The sequence below is a fragment of the Solea solea genome, chromosome 2 (assembly GCF_958295425.1).
Source record: "Solea solea chromosome 2, fSolSol10.1, whole genome shotgun sequence".
Taxonomy (NCBI): domain Eukaryota; kingdom Metazoa; phylum Chordata; class Actinopteri; order Pleuronectiformes; family Soleidae; genus Solea; species Solea solea.
This window is the reverse complement of record NC_081135.1, coordinates 17,564,413-17,581,338: the sequence shown is the minus strand read 5'-3', so window position 1 is coordinate 17,581,338 and position 16,926 is coordinate 17,564,413.

The following is a 16,926-nucleotide window of genomic DNA, read 5'->3' as shown; positions in this document are numbered from 1 at the left end:
AACAGCATAGCACCAGGGCTCAGGAACATTAGCCTGCTTTATTGTTTATGCTATAAGTCTTGGGATATAGCCTGTGAGGCTGTTACTATAACCACATCCAATATTAGCTGTGATTTTATATGCTTTCTAAACCCAGGATTTAACCACTTTCTGTGTCATCAAAGGAAACTTAATTTTCCAGTGGGCAAAAGCTGCTGTGAAAACGCTGCTGCATGTAGTTAAGTGATTTCATTCCCATGTACACCACTGACTACACTTAATTTGCAATTGACAGTTTGGGATGGCAGGTTATACAATATTGTATAACCTGCCATCCCAAATGAATGCAGTCAATATATAAATGCTGACACATAAAAAAACAAATTAACTGGGTTCTTTTTCATTTCATGGATATTTTGTGTATTTGTCAGGAGTCATTTAATTCTCATAAACTTTTTCTTGAGGAGGTAAAACATGAGGCACTATTCTTTTTTAGAAAACACAGTGATGTGATGAATTCAAAAATGATAATGTAGCCTGGATTTGATTCCCTTTCAAAAAAGCATCCCATTATGCTTTGCACTTTTACAAACCATGCTAGATTTCTACATTCAGTATAAAATTAAATGTTTGAAATAAAATGTGTCATTACACCATTTACTTAGCTAACAATATTGATGGCAAAGGGAAGCGTATTGGTGGAGGCATTTAACATAGCAAGCAGCAGATCACAGTTCATGACCAAATAAAACAATATTTTTTTGCAGATTGTTACATGTAATGGTGTAATGAAAATGTTCAAATCCTTTGTACACTCACCAGCCACAATACTCCCTATGCCTGCTCTGCTGCTTGTTGATGCAAATACGTAATCATCCAATCTAATGGCAGCAACTCAATGGATTGACACATAGACGTGGTCAAGAGATTCAATACTAAGCTACTGAGCAATGAGGAAGAAAGGTGACCTTGAACGTGGAATGATTTTTGGTAATTCTGAAATTGCTGCTTTACTGTAACTTTCATGCTCAACCATCTCAAAATATTGACTGAGCAAAGGTCCTTTGGGAGGAAATGTCTTGTTGATACTAGAGGTCACAGGAGAATGAGACTGTTAAGGCAGCAGTATCTCATAAAAGAACAACCTTGTACCTCAAATAACTAAGACATGCAGAAGACCATTTATGAATGCACAGTACATCAAACATTGACACAGATGGGATACAGTAGAAGAAGACCACACTCATTATTAGGTGTTCTGTGTACCTCATAAAGTGGTTGGTGATTGTTCTGTCCTCAATCATACCAATAGTCCTATTGCGGATGCTGAATGAAACTTACAAAGAGACTAGCAGTGCCTTTGCTTTTTGTTTAACAAGAATTGCTACCACTTACAGTGCACTATGACAAAAACTTTTCCAAGCCCTAATTGTGTCCTGTTTATGCCTATATCTAAACATGGGTTCTATTCATAAGCATTTCAGCCAAAGGTGCTAATTATTCAAAACACTATCACACTGATATATTTATGCAGACATATAATTAGGTCACACAATTTTAGTTCAGAAACATCCATCAGTGGTTTTCAGAAATGTACAATGGCAACATTAGATCTTGGCAACTGGGTTGCCATCTGTACACAATTTCCTCCTTAAAATGAGACTGGACAGAACAAATATACACAGCAACAAAGATCACAGCAGGACATCTCTGTGGTGGGAATTGACGTGTACATATATGGTTTCTGTCTCCATTCACTTTTAACAGTTACATTTTACAGATATCATAATTTTTTTTGATTTTTTTGGGGGTTTCTAAATTTTGGTTTCATGAGTTATGAGAGAAGAAGAAACTAAACTGTACTGGAAAGTTCCACCATCTTTTGTCTGGATGCTAGAATACAATATTGACAAGTACTATAAATACAACTGTAGTGAGCAATAGTGTTCTGAGCTGAACTTATATTTTTTTTTTTTTCACATTTACCAAATTTGGTTACATTTATTAAAGTAAACAAAAAATGGTCATTGGGTCTTCTAACTGCAATGCACGCAGGTAGAGAGATGTCCTGCAGTCATTATTATTGAATCTAATTTGTTCTGAGTTACTTATCTCTTCCACTGTGATGATACTACTTCACTACTTCAAGCTGATGGAATATTGAGTTGCCTGAACACGCAACTGCAAACTCTCAGTGGCTGTGAACTCCAAGTTCTGTAACCATTTAATTTGGAGTACAGGCTTGAAACAACTCTAATAAACGGTGACGCAACAGTGAACGGAAGATATATTTAAAGATCACTTATACATTAAAAAAAAATGTATTTAAAAAGTCTGAAGAGAACATTTTTTGTTGTGTTGTGCTGTTTTATGTCGCTATAACTCTTTATAACTATTTCAAAATTACACGGTTTGTGATTTTTTGTCCATCTATCCATAATTTAGGTGCAATCCACAAAGACTGTTTAGTTATTATCTCTGTAATGTTAAGATTTAAGTGCATTTCTGGTTGGTTTTATCTGCTGCATGCTCAGTTTGAGTTGTCACAGACAGATGGAGAAGAGGAAAATGATGTTGCTAACAAGACTGATGCCTGGCTTTCTTTCCAACATTCAAAGAGCAAGAACTAATCAAATGGGCTGCAAATGTGACTGTTAAACAGGCAATATACTTTAACGCAGAAATATCCATTTAAAAGGGTTGTGTAATAAATTAAAGCGCACATTTTTGGCCACTTGGGGCAAAAGAAGAAGTTGTAAATGCATATTGACATACTACACCTCGTAAAATTGTTATGGCACACAACTGCTCATATTTACACATCCAGCAGGAGCCCAGTCTGACAGAAATTATGGTTACACATGATTTGTGTTGCCAAATGTGTTTTTGAAGAACTGCACCTGCTGTTGAATTCTAATTACAACCAGCTTTTCCATTGTGACCTCACTGTATCTGAACCAGTCACTGTCATGTGACAAAACTTATATACATCCATGCATGCAAAATCCTCCATATCCTAACACTACTGCCCACGTGACCAAACTGCCTTAAAGCTAATTTAACTGTCGTAAAGCTCAAATATAACATGCTTTTATGCAACACAAATCAGTTTCAAACTAACCATAAACTTGAATATATTAACAATGTGTTACATATACTACACTACATATACTAAACTTAACGCTACAAAATTACTTTGAGTGGCTCTCACAGCATCCATTTGAATACATTTCACACTTTTTGCTTATTTGTACATCAAAAGTAAAATCTAATCAATCTAGTCTAATCATGTGTCAATCCAAGTGTATATGAGAAACAAAATTGGCCCTCGTGTAAAATAATATCACAAAAAAACCCTCCCTGGAGCCAGTTTTACATTTGTCCATGTAAAAACGGCAATGGAACATGGTGGACACTGTGGAAGAGTGGTTACACTGTCATTGTGGCTACACTTTTATATCTTTCATATCAGTCCCTTTTTCACTCATAAATGGCAGACCTGACGCTTCATCACCTTTCTCTCTCCACCACTTAAAGCGCAGTGTGAGCGATTGAGAGGCGCATCTCTCTGAGCAGCTCGTTAGAAAGCTGCAACTCGTGTCACATTTCACTACTAGACCACAGCCCCAGCACTGCTCCCCATTCTACCTCTCTCACCCAACGCTCAGTCCACGTCATAGCATTTTTCATCATTAGGCGGATTTATCTCCAGAAAAGGTTTGGTTACCCTTTAAAGACCCTGTTCAGACCTGGTTTTAACATCCATCCTCAGTGATGGGACCACAGCAGATCATGCAGGTTTGAACGGTCCTGAATGATTGGATCACAGGAACCACATTCAGAGGTGGTTTGAGGACACATCCGTCCTCAGGGCAGATTAGAGACAGTCTTCTCAGCTGTCGGTGGTCTAATCATCGCTCATACACTAATGTATGTGCCGCCACCACATGATTTTGAAGTTATTTTCAGCATGATTCGAGCTTTAACTCACTCGAGCATGATCAGTGCTCATTCTGCAGTTAGCTTTGCTTTTAACTTTTTCCAAATAAAGATTTTGCTGGAAATCAATGTAACTGAACTTTAGAAATCTAGAGAAACATTAATATTCATTTGGAGTGTCTGTATCCACTTGATGATGAATATAACTTTAGTACTAATCCTGCTTTTCGCACCTCAGGTTCAACGATACAGCTAACTTTTGAGTATTTAGCTGCTGCATTACCTTGTCTGTCCTCAATTATCCTCTTCCCCAGTTACTGTATGTATCTCTTTTTTCAATATGCATCTAGGTAAATGGGCTACAATACGATTCAAGGAAACACATTTTAGCTGTCTGATACAGTCGTTTTTAATTACAAATTAGAACAAGCTAAATCAATCCCTACTATCTTTCAAACTGATTTTTTATAAAAGACCAAAATAATCTATTGTATTTTTGTTTTTATCGTATGACACATTTCAGAACTGTCAACCTGTCATTGTGTTTATCACGGCATAAAAACAAACCGAGCGCTAATGTGTAAACAAACATTTTTTGACACTGTAAATAGAAAGTCTGTCTGATGCACCCACGCCCAAGTGTCTCACTTTGGCAGTAGATTGGAATTAAAATAAATGAATAAAATAGAATAAAAGCCAGCTCTTCTTAGCCTTGCAGTTTTTCTCTGAGAACAGAGACAAAATGAAGATTACCATTGACGCAGTGAGGAAGTAGCAGCATTGCAGTTTCATTAAACTGATTACTTACTTAAAGGAAAGCAAGGCAATTGACAGGTTTATAATGAATGTAGATCTATACAATGGTTCATGTAACAATTAGCCACAAATGATGAAAAGATGCAGGTGCTCCAGGCATAAACAACTCTTGTATTCACTGAAATGTAACGTCTAACTTGTGTATGTGACCACATGAATGCTGAATACAGAAAGGATGAATCTGAGAACATTTGACCTTGAGCAAGACTACTTTCATAAAAGGTAGCCTAATACAAATCTATACAGAGAGGCACTTGTTTGTTTATGAATGCAGATGTGCTTCTTTAAATGGAGTCTGCAGCTTGTTTTTCATCACATCATCACGGTTTTAATATGCCACCCATCTGACCTGCAGAATACTGCAATAAAATGTGTGTCCTATTCAAAGGGACAGAGAAAGAAATCTCTTAATTTCCATATTTAATTAAATGTTGCAACATCACAAAGTGTGTTTATACTCTATGTGGAATGTGGTTAATGGCAGCTATGCCAACACTTTTCTCTTGGATCTAATGAAATATGTTCAACTACTTAGGCTCATATTTTCTGCTTCTTCAAACAAAGTGGATTGTTTTGTCTTGCTTGTTAGTCTTTTCAGCTTGTCAAGGCCTCCTGGCCTTATGTTCACAGATTTAAATGTAAGACAGGTTTGGGTATTTGTGAGTGGTTCTGAAATGATACAAAAAATGTAAACATGTCAAATTGAAATGAAATAATTAGATTACATGTTTTCTTAGGTTGAACTAGAAAATAATGTGTGTTCAGATTAATGACTGAATTAACAATGGAAGTCATGGGGTTCTGTGTTTAAGTGCTACAGTTAACTCTTTTTTTAAATAAATCATTAAAAAGTAGCATTAAATGTGTAAAAACATGCTATATTTGTTAAAAATAAATCTGTTTATTTATTGAAATGATTCACCTGCTAATGGTATACCTGACAATCTTTCTCACATCTGTCTGTATTGTTGGTCAGAACTGAGGATCATTGCGCCCATTTGTATTTTACTGCAGTGATTTCTTTTTTATTGTTTTAAATAAACCATTGCCGTCCATCATTTTAACTGTACGATTCAGCTGCTTTAAGGGTCATTCTATTATAATAACAACAATAATAATAATAATAATTTTGAAACATATCTTTTTAGGTTACATTCATTACATTTCACAGGTCACTCATGTATGGCAATGTGTCATCTATAGTTAGGGCATATTCCACAAAAAGTCTGGAGTGTAGGTTCCATGTGATTAACTGAGATGTATTTTGTTTATTTGGATGAATATACTTTCATTAAATGTGACTTAAGTAAGCTTGTTATTTCACTGCACATCAGCAGCAAATATTACAAAGCATTTAGATCAATATTCCGAGGCAAATAGTCAGTTTTGAACTGGATTATCAGAAGAATCAGACAAAAATATATATATTTATTTTGATCTTACTATTGGGAGTGGGTTGTTTGAGATGGGCACAATAAGATGTTGCAATCCAGAAAAGTGCCTATTGCACCATTTATGAAAGGAAACTAATGCATGCTCCCCTTAATTTTAGGGCTGAGCCAATACGATTTGCAGTATCAGTATCAGTCCAATACTAGTCAAAAACACTAGATTGGCTATCCAAAAAAAGAGAACCATACAATCCACTAAAATCCAAAAACCTTAAGTTTCACATAGCATAGTCTGTACAAATATGGACAACTAAATTATTCTTTTGTTACACAGTTGGACCATCAGGTGGTAAATGCATTTGCAAAAATGTATTATTAACTGCGTAGTAGTGTAAAACACTTAGATTGATATTGGTATTGATAGATATTCAAGGTTGTGGTATTGAGATCAGTATTGGAAAACTTTTGTACCAGTATAGCATCGTGTCAGGTGTGGCAGAAGAAAAAATAATTGAGTGTGTTCACCCAGATCTCTATCAATTGGAATCATTGCTGATAAAAAGCTGTGAACATTGCAGAGTCATATGACACAGGAGTGAATGAAGGTTTTTTTTAAATGAGAGGAATGGCTCTGTGAAAAAAAAGAAAATTCTATTTGCAAAAGCCTATTAGTTGTGATAAATTTGCTTTTATTATTTATTATTGATTTATAATAAATAATATTATTGTTGATTTATTATTGAACAAATATGGCTGTTATTCAATTCTGGGTGATCCAATTGTAATTTGTTATTGTTTTATGTTGTATATAGTTTGCAAGTGTTAAAGCTGCAGTGTGTAGCTTTTGGTATTTTTTATTATTATTCTTATTTTGTCTGCATGAACACAAACAATGGAACATTATCATTTGAAAAGGGGTTTGTTTGTCAAGCAAATCTATTAAAGTGAGGGAGTGAGCTTGAGCTCACAATTAATACAATTACTGAAACTAATTATGTAAAAAAAATATTCACACACCCTGTAAAGGTGGGGCAAAGACATTGTTTGTGTCTTTACAGATGTAGACAGGCTTTGATGCATCTGGTGGCATTCAAATGAGATTGCAGTTCAAACCTTTCGTTCAACCGCTTTCGGTTTGAAGATCTGTCAAGCTGTCTGAAAGCATGAGTGGGAATAAATTGAACAGAAATCATAATTTACACATGCATGTCATTACTGGTGGAATAAATTGGTTTTCTCCAGGCATGGGCTCAGAAGGAGTTAGAATTGATTTGGTGAATTGATCACCCTCTGGCTACTGCCAGGATGTAAACAAATCCCTGAATTTCTCTTTGTCTGGGGAGACTGAGGCTGATACAAATGATCTGATATTTAAATCAAGGGAGTGGGTTACAATGCTTAGAAAACTTTTCAACCCCTCAACACTGGTGAGTCATTAAAGGGACAGTTTGGTAAACTAATAACACAAGTACAATAGTAATTCTTGGGCATCTTTAGCGCTGTTTGTGTCTATCCAAATATGACATTATTGGCATTTGGATTGGAATGATGTGACTGAAAGTCATATATTGTATTAGCAAGCTGTCAATGTGTTTAACCTATACATGTCTGTGTAATGCTTTATTTAAATATGTCTTAAATAAACCTGGTGTAATAGGCGTTCCTTTTTTATATAATTTATTCTTTATTGGCATAATGTAGATATTGTAGATACTGTGGATTCAAGCAAGTGTACATGCTATTCCCTGAGCCTTTTGTGGTGTGGTTCAAATCTGTTTTGTCCTTTCTGGCAGCCATCTTTCTATAAATTTCAGGAATGTCTGTCTGTCTGTCCGTCCGTCCGTCCGTCTGCCATTTGCATTTTATTTTGTGAGTGCTCACAAAATAAAACAGGAAGACAAACCAAACCATGCCATATATACATGGTCCGATTGATTTCAAACTTGACAGGTGTCTTGCTACAGACACGAGTAAGTTTTGTGCCAAGTTTGATAAGTAATGCAAAATATACCATTAAATATATCCGAAAACTATGTAAAACATGATGTACAATAAACTGACACTTCGAATAGCCCAGCCTACTTTGGACAGTCTTTAGACTTTGAATAAACAAACAGCAATTCTGACTGCAAGGTCGCAAATGTATTCATTTGCACTACTGGTTAGATGCTGGTTAGATACTAACTGCCTTTCATTGTACTCTGCACAATGACAACAAAGTTGAAGCAAATGTAAATCTAATCTAATCTAATCTAATCTAAACTCCTGCTACCTGTACACAAATACCGAAATACATGTCACCTAATGTCACCATTAAAAATAGTAATGCAAACATGTAGTTCAATTTTCCATATTTATTGTATGCCATTATGTCAGTATCAGTATTTGCTGTCTACCATACACAAATAAAAATGTCACTGAACTTTTGCTGTGTAATAGTAGCAATGAGCACTCAAAGACACACAAAAACAGATTTTGCACGGGCACTGCACTAGTGTTTACATCGCGAGTAAGCTTTTTTTTTTGTATTTGTATTTGTCAGTACCTCATACAACCATGCTTTAAAAAAAACTGACTCATCATGCTGTTCCACAACAGAATTCACCATAAGCTATGACATGCCGTACGCCCTCAACCTTCTATTAAGCTCCATTGAGTCCCACTTTAATGCCACATTGGAGGACATTGTTATCCACCCACTCTACTGCCCCCATCATTTAGCCTGTCATCTAGACAGCCCGGCACTCCAATGAAGATTAATTATGATCCTGTTGTCGACATGGTGGCCGGGGGTAATGAGATGTGCCATGCTGTGAGGAGCCACCGCATCATTTCCCTTCCCTGTCACATGCAGTATCTTGTCTCATCTTTGTGCCACTCTGCAAAGGTTCCACCCTCGCTTTATGCAACATATGACAGGAGATGGTGAGGGGATGCATAACAGTAAACACACAACATGGTAACAACCCTATTATCATAACATTGTGGAATAACACTAGTGCATTCTGGATCTGAGATTTGGTGAAGTCACGCTGTTGAATGGGAGAGCTGAAGCTAGAATAAAAATAACTGCTCATTACAGTAATCAGCGTTGCTTTTTTCAGTTCAATACCTGAGTCATAATTGTCAGGAACATTATTCCTCATTAAGGCAAATTCAAATCATTGACCACTTCCAGCGATACTTCCGCATGATGAGCAGCTAATTTGATGTTTTGGCATTTACTGGTGAATTACTAGCTCTTATCGAGAACAGGCTAGGATTTCCCGGGTGATACCAACTCCAGGCATTTCCTCCCACCTCCGGAGTGTCTGCTCACTGGAAGTATCACTGGTATCACGCACATTGATCATCCATCCATCCATTTTCTACCAAAAGGGTTGTGAGGGGTGCTGTGCCAATCTTAGCTGACATAGGGCGATAGGCGGGGTACACCCTGGACAGTTTGCGAGGGCCACATATAGAGACAAACAACCATTGAACCATTTATTCTCACTCTCACACCTATGGTCAGTTTAGAGTGTCCAATTTACCTAATCCCCATATTGTATGTTTTTGGACTGTGGGAGAATCCGGAGAAAACCCACACACACACGGGGAGAACATGCAAACTCCATGCAGAAAGCCCTTTTTCCAACCGGGGGTGGAAGACATATCATGCCAGGTTTGCTTGAGCTGATGTAGTCACCACATTTAACCGTCTCATGTAATTTTCTGGCTTGCATTCATTACAGGAGGTTTGATACTGTCCATGGTGATGAACTGAGTGATGGTTGAGAAATAATAACAAAGATTATTTCTTTCTGCCATAAAAATGAATCAACAACAACAATTATTAAAATGGGTATAGATTTTTGGAGGATAACTTGTAGAAATTGTAATCTGTAACTATAAATGCCTTTAAATTGGGCCCAGATAACAGCCACAGCCACAACATGTATATATGTATATATATATAAATATGTATATATTCTTACTTTTTACATTAAGCACAAATTAAGCATACATTATAAGGACCAAAAACAATGGAGTCAGTAACTGATCTAGTAATCATTTTATGAAATATAAAACCATAGAGAAAAAAAAAGACATTCAGAAAAATTCCCCAAACCCCTGACTGTGATTTCAAGGCATAAACATTTGCTGGTTCATCTGATTATTCCTTTAGGTCTGTGGTGAGCTTGACAAATGGTATATGACCTGTCATAAGTAAACACCTGAATATTTATGCAACAGTCTTAACCTGACATGTCAAGGAATGAAACTAGGATAAGGAATTAAGATTGGCTATATTACTTATCCTGGCTGAATTTAGCCTCAAGTCGGATGCACAAAAGCAGTGGCACATAAGTTACCTGGTAGGGCCCAGGCTAAACAACAGGATATGTTAATCCTGCTGCTAAATCCGTCCAGTCAGTTATTAATTTGATCAGAAATAGAGGTGTTTTACATGCTATTCATGATCTTCTGGATTTATTTTATTAAAATAATAAAATATTACAGTGATTTAATGTGGTTCAATGTTATTTTAATTCTGATTAGTCTTGAATGATTGGATGGATATTTTTATTGTGATATGTTTGTGCAGTTGTTAAGATGATTAGAAACAGCTGAGGTTGTAATTATATAAAATACTCATTCTCTGTGTTTGTGTCACAATGATGTTTTCGATGATGAAGCTCTGATACTAAGACTTTCTGACGGAACACAGTGTTTCAGGACACTGTATAGTGCAAGAGATTAATGATTAATTATCTGGTGATAGTAAACTCACCACAGATGATCTGATAGGGACTGCATTATTATTATTATTGCAAGGGGAGAAGTGGAAAATCTAAATAAAGACATGATTTCCCGCACTATCAGAACTGTATGTGATACAATCAGTGGCTCATGTATTTGTGATCTCTGGATATCAATACACAGGCACAGAAACTTTATCAGAACACCATATATTACATCTTACTGACCACAAACTGCTTTGGCAAACAAGTCACTCTATAAGAATAGTAATCCGTAATTTCACAAATCACGTTCAAACCTCCTTGACAAGACGGAACAGCGAGGACTCAGACGCAGAGGTCTTTTAATAGTCTTTATTGACACTCTTAACAATTCTCAAGGCAGGTCCTCTTTGCTGAGGAAAAACAACAGCGTGGCTATGAAAACCTAAAGCAATTTGCGAGCGCAACGCTCTACAAGAGAGACGTTGCGGAACTATAAACGTGGAACCAAAAATCACTCCGAAGAGGAAACAAACTTAAACTATGGTTATCCTAAAAAACTTAAACAGAAAACTCTCCAAACGGAGGAAAAACAAGGCTCTAAGCACTTCAAAAAGAAAACAATCTCTAAGCACAATCCTAATGATTGGCGATCCTTAACTAACTAAGAATGAAATCAAAACGCAATCTAAATGATTGGATCTAAATAGATAAAGGTAAGTCACAATCCTAATGATTGGAATTCCTAAAGAGGCTGTGAAAATGAACCAACAAAAATCTCTCCCAAGGAGGAAAAATAAAAGGGCTATAAATCTGAACTAAGGAGTCAGCTATCAGGCTATGATAAGAAAACTTACAAATAAAACGTCGCTCACAAAGAGGATCAGAAACTTGAGAATGCTGTGGCTGTGACGAGGAGCTCGGGTGATCAGGCATTGGCGATGACACACTGGCACTGAAACAAAGAAGCAGAGAGTTTTTAAGGTGCACATGGCTTGATTGTCTGCAGGTGTGTGTAATCAGGCCGGCAGGCCGGCAGAGGAGGGGGCGGGGCAAGCTGCCGGAGTGACACTCCTCCTGGGAACATGAAGGAGATTTTACGCTGCAGAGTGATTTTTTTTTTCAAACTGTGAGGTAACTATTTAAATTGCAAATATGATGATTTCAGTGAAGCGAGTAAGCGAGTAGCTCATTTGCAAAAACTAATAACAAAAAAGTTCTATTTGTAGGAAACCTCTGCTTTTTAAACGAAGTCCCGATGTATCCAACCTCAGTCTACAGTATAGAACAGTATAAAAAATGTTGTTGTTTTTTTGCTCAAGTATTTCTATTAATATAGGCACAGTTCAGCCAGACGTTTTCTCTGATCTAATTAAATGTGACTGTATCATTTTTGTTTCATCTCTTCATAAGTTTCCATTATAAGCTGTTGTTTGCTTGGTGACACACGTCTTCTCCATTTCTGCATCAGTAAATCTGTGATTGGCCTCACTTTAAAGTTACCAGGTTAATTACACCTGACTTGACCAAGCTGCGCCTTCTCATCCTCATTTGACGTTCATGTAACGGACTAAGCCAGGATAAACTTAGTAGCATAGGTTAAGGCCCGCTTTCTCAGATATACTGGATATTAATTCTACTTCGGTGCAACAGGCCTCAGGAGTGTGTTTTTATTGTAAATAAACATCAGCACAAAGGCTTGTTGATATGAGAGCATTGCATCATTTAAAATCTTCCATTCCATTTAATTAGCTCCCAGGCTGTGTGTTGGACATGTTTATGAATCACCAGTAAAGTTCATTATGCATTAGGCGGTTGTCACTGCACATAGAAGTGATATATGACTCCATGAGAGCCTATAATCACAATTTAGAACAGGTAAGTGATTGCACGAATACTATCCTTCGGCGTTGTTTGTATATAATTAACTATGTTTAATGGAGTTGATAAACACTTGTATTTGGCACCTCACAGCAATGACATGGATTAAACAGCCATATGATGATTGAGCAATGGAGCAGTCTGAAGATGATGAGCCAAAGGATAAATAATGTATACGTCAGGGCCAGAAAACAAACAACAATATAGCAGCTTCTAATCAACTTGAACACATTAACTATTATCACCGACCGTTAAAGGTGAAAATGCACATTAAGTCATTCAGCTGTTCATCATGCATCAAAGGGAAGGCAGGTTATCGTTTTCCAGTGTTGCTTATATTTGATATATTTATGTGTGTGCTTGACACTCAGTCTCTGTCGAACTGTTGGGAAGACATGTGAGAGCTGAGCAAAAACATGGCTCTGATCACATTCAGTGAACTTTTCATTTATTTGCAATTATTTTGCATATCAGCAAGGCTTTTATTGTGAATATTTGCAGAAATTCAGATGCACTGCTTCAATAGAGACCTGGCTTTAAGTTGAGTTCACAGGCTTGATAGCTTGATGTGGCACTTCCCTCCTTTTGAATCTAGGTATGGTTGGCCAGTAATAATACTAATAAGAATAATAAGAATAATTGTATTTATATAGCACTTTTCAAAACAAAGTTATAAAGTGCTTCACAAATAGACAGCTAATAAACGTATATAAAATTAGAAAAAAAAATTAAAGAAATTAAAATGAGCTAAAATCAGGAAAGGCAAAGTGATAAAAGTGTGCATTGATTTAAAGGATGCTACTGACTGTTACTGTTAAAAAAAGACACTTGCCAGAGGATATCAGTGTGCATACAAGAATATTGTATGGAGATACAAGTTCTGCAATATATGGAGGAGCCAGAATATTAAGTAAAATAGCATTTATACCTTGTTTTAAAATAACCTTAAAATCAATTCTAAAATGTTCAGGGATCTAGTGCAAAAAAAAGGCTACAACTATTGTTTTAAGAAAGGTAAAAAAAAAAAAAAGGTTATAGACAATAATCCAGGTTTGACAAAATAATAGCATGCAAAATTGGTTTTGTATCTTAAAACTTAACATGGGTCAAATTCATAGCAATATTACTTAGTCGATATAAACAGGTCTTTACACGTTTTATTACATACCAATTAGAATTAAAATTACAATCAAAAATGACACCTATTTCTAGCAACAGATTATGTGATGAGAGGTCTGTAATGGACGGCAGTATTTCAATGTTAATGTGGTTTAGGCCAATGATGAGGATTTCTCTTCAAAAGATATGCAAGGAGGTCAAACACTGAGTGGCCTGTTGCTGTTGCTTATCATCAACAAGACTGAGGAGTTTCAGTGCACGTCTATCAGCATTCAAGTCTTTAGAGGTGAGGGAAGAAAACATGAACCTCCTTTGAGAGCAGATCTTAGACAAACTTATGGACAACATAACACAGGTGCAAGAGAGATGCACAAGCAACACCTGCATTCCACTAAACATTAACCTTTAAAAGAGGCACAGTTAAGAGTGATGGCATATTTCATCAGCATCTGTTACTGCACTGCAGCAGGGGGTAGTCAGAGCTGCATGAGGAGAATATCTGCAGAGGAGTGCACTGTACGAGCTACTACTCTTTAACAGCCTCCTCCCACAGGTCATCAGGCTGCTGAATAGGCAATCCATCTCACAGTGGCCCACTCAGACTGTAGCAGAACTTTGCAAATGTTATTTGTGGATTATTTCGGAATTATTATTTTCTTTACCTAAAACTATCACAATCACAGAGACCATAAGAATAATAACTAGCTTATTATAAATACATTAGTGAGTCACTATAATATATATTATTAAGTACAAACACATTTGAATTATTTTTTTAAATGAACAGCTGGTGACATATTTCAGAAGTATTGTGATACCAGAGGTTGCGCTAGACTTTTTCGTTGTCTGTCATTTTGACTGACAGGGTCATAAAAATCCCGTCATAATCAATTTTTACCCGTCACTTGAAATGATAATAATGACATATTCAATTGCATTGTTCATATTGCAGTGGAATATGAACAGTTCACCTGTGGCCTAAACGCACAGTCTCACACCTTCCTCCTGGTCCACATGGACTTAAATCGCGTGCCTGCTTGCACTTAGTTGCGCGTGGTAGGAAATCCCGCAACATGCGCTCCTTCTGCACCAGTGGATCAGCTGCACCGGTCACAGATGCGCTCCAAAGCCTCCTGTCCATAGCTCTTTAACACGCTGTCAGCACTACAAGGATAGCGAGATGCATTGAGTACGGTGTCCAGGTCAGAAATTATGCTCAGATTCTCTGATGGGAATCTTTATTTTGTCGCACAACATTTTTCTATCCTCCCTCCTCAGCCAGGAGAACTCCCGCTCCCACTGAACTCGCCTAACCTCCTTACTGCCGCTTCCTCGCTCCGCTGAGGCCAAGGGCTGAGTTTGTCCTTCATCTGTATCTATCCCTCTTTTTTCACCTCTTTTATCAACATAGTTTTTGGGCTTTTTAAAGAAACTTCTGACACTCAACTGCCGTGACATTGTTCTTCTTTTCTACTTTCAACTTACTGTAATATGCTCTTCACCACCAAGTGGTCAGGGGTGTGAATTGCAATCTGTCAAAATGACGGATGGCTCTCAGATTTTTCCGTCACCGTTTAAAAAAAACGGTCAATGACGGAAAATATTCGGTTAACGCGACCCCTGTGTGATACCATAGGTTAAGTCACTAATGTTGCACTGTTACAGTCAGTTTGAATGCAGTTTTAGAGAGAATTAGTAAAATGCCTCCACGGCATTTCAAGGTCCAGTGAGTGAGAATTAATGACATCGAATAGTAATGGTGATTGTAACAAATGAGAAGCGACAATTTTGCTCACCTCTCCCTTTCTCAAGTGCGTAAGGAAACTTCAGTGGCTTTTGCGAAAAAGAGCTGATTCTTCTGCATTTGCATACTAAGCTTCTGATTCAAAACAAAGATACTTATGTGTAGCACGCTTGATTTCTGCCAATAAAACTTTGTAAATGTTAGAAGCTCAGAGTCACAGAGCTGCTGTCCATAAACATGTCTGTTGTCTTGCAATGTTCAGTGTCATTATGCACTAGGGCTGTCAAAGTGAATGCGTTAATCGATGTGATTAATACAGCCGAGATTACCATGTTACAATGATTTAACGCAGTTAAAGCATGTTTGTTTACTTCTGGTGTGCGCTGACCTCTGACAAGAAAGAAATGATCCGTGTGAAACAGTCACTTGCCTGCAGTCAGTCAGAGAGGAGAGACTAAGAGATAGTAGCTGAAGATGGAGCGATGAGGGAACGTGGGACAACTTCTTGTTGCATACAGGATGGCAGTCATCCATGTTGAGCTTTTATTTTATGATGAGCTGGTTGGCACTTGATAGGCCTGAGTCTCTTTGAAATCACATAGTTCTATGTGTAAAAAGAAAGATACAATTAAACAATATGCACAAATCAAGTCTATAGGTTTTTAGGGGTTTAATGCTATATTTATTTCATCAGGTGGAAAATAACATATGACCATTGTCAGGTTTTTGTATTTGTTTAAACCTTAATAGTTTGTTATGGTGGTGGCCTATGGGCAATGGCTGAGTCTATATAAGTGCAGCTGCATCGGGCTCACTGATCACATATTGGTGACGGGGAGATTGCAGGGTTTTTACCGCTGTTCAAGGCATGTTCACAAAATATTTGCATTGCCAGTTTCAGTTTTATAGCAAGGGATCAATAAACGGGAAATTCAACCGAAGGACGGATTCAGTTGACCTGGAGATCCATTAATTGAAGCGTGCTAAAACAGGTCTTCACCCACACACAGCGGAGTGGCTAAACATTAGTTAAGCCTTAGCATAAACCTATCTATAAATTATCCATAACAATCCACCCACATACATTTAATTTGTAGATCAACCATTTAAAATTTGTATTAATAAATAAGTCACTGCATTAATGCATATTTGCTTGCTAAGTATATTTTGGACTTTTGTATAGCCCACTACTGAATAAAAATGCACCAGTCGCCACTTTAGTAATCCAGTCGACTAATTCCTGACACACAACTAGAAATTGGTGATATCACCCTTATTTTATTTTTTATAGATTTTCTGTTCTACTAATTAAGATTAATTGAACAGCAAATGA